The sequence below is a fragment of the Penaeus monodon genome, chromosome 15, assembly GCF_015228065.2.
Source record: "Penaeus monodon isolate SGIC_2016 chromosome 15, NSTDA_Pmon_1, whole genome shotgun sequence".
In the NCBI taxonomy this organism is placed as follows: domain Eukaryota; kingdom Metazoa; phylum Arthropoda; class Malacostraca; order Decapoda; family Penaeidae; genus Penaeus; species Penaeus monodon.
The window spans coordinates 16,797,669-16,798,918 of record NC_051400.1 but is presented as its reverse complement, the minus strand read 5'-3'; the positions used below and the strand labels follow the sequence as shown (position 1 = coordinate 16,798,918).

Genomic DNA, 1,250 nt, shown 5'->3' with positions numbered 1-1,250 from the left:
AGATTAATGATATTCTCAGATATAAAAAGCTTATTCATATATAGGTGATGACTGCCATTTAGTTATCATTCCATTACCATATTTCACTATTTAGCTTTGAAATTAAGTTTTTGTAACACCATAAATGAACCAAGAGCTAATTGAAAAGACTAAGGCAGAATAAGAAGAGTATATAAATCTAAGAAAGTATAATGTACAAAAAGAATTGATCATGAAATAATCATCTGGCTAAGGGAATTTCACATTTGGTATATTTGTACATTATCAGCTAGAATGTGGTTTCATCTTAAGCTTGGGTTCCAATAGTCAAACTCATTCCTTGAGCCACCACCTGCTGCATGTACTGGTTGTATTACAATTTCACTCCACTGGCTAATTTCAAAAAGGTTTTAGCAGTGTCACTAATCCATAATAATTTTTACCTAAGGTGATCATAGGGTGTAGATCATACGTTAATTTTCTTTTAGGATATGGTATGCTTAGCGTGGCAAAAAGGGTGATAACTGGTTCTGAAGTTAGATAAGGCTAGTAGAACCTCGACTTTGCAATGAGTATGTTGAGTGTATCGTAAGTAGCAACAATATGATAAAATAATGGGTAAACCACTTTTTGATAAGAAGTCAGATGATTATAAGAAGTATATAATTTTGTATTTAATCTACTATGTCTTCTAGTTGAAAGGCAAAGACTAAAAAGAGGAAATTATGCGTCAAAGAACAAATTAAAATGGAATAGGTAGAATAAGAAGAATAAGGCCCATATTAAAAGCACTGATTTTCAGCAGACTGCCAAGAACTGCAAAAAAGTTCCAAATTACCATAGGCAGTGATGAGTGCTTTATAATACATCAAGCATGATAATACTCTGCTCATGGCACTCATGCTCCCTACAGGAATCTTTTCAACATGAGGCATTTTTTCCTGTTCACAATATGAAAAGTACTGAGGATGCCATGAACTATTTCAGATTGATATTTTTTTAGGGGATGTAGGGAGAGGGTGGGGCTACAGGGTTTTCCAGGCCAAAGTAGTCAGAAAAAAATTATGCATCTGACAGAAATCTTATAAAAGTTTGTGTGATTGATGGTGTCCTCTGAGGAGGACATCTGAAAATTGATGCTTCTGAAACAGGCCCAAATCAACAAGAATAACTGAAAATAAATACTCTACAGAGGAAAAGTCATGAAAAGCACTAGAGGCGTAGTTCTCCATCCCTACTATTAGAGATACAGAAAATGTACTGTTAAAATT

At 34.0% G+C, this 1,250-nt stretch overlaps 1 protein-coding gene across 1 annotated transcript in view; it reads right to left on the bottom strand.

The window, feature by feature from the left end:
• Positions 1 to 1,250, bottom strand: part of LOC119581788 (tumor protein p53-inducible protein 11-like) — a gene marked incomplete at its 5' end in the record, with an annotated part of 31,812 nt that overhangs the window by 2,005 nt on the left and 28,557 nt on the right.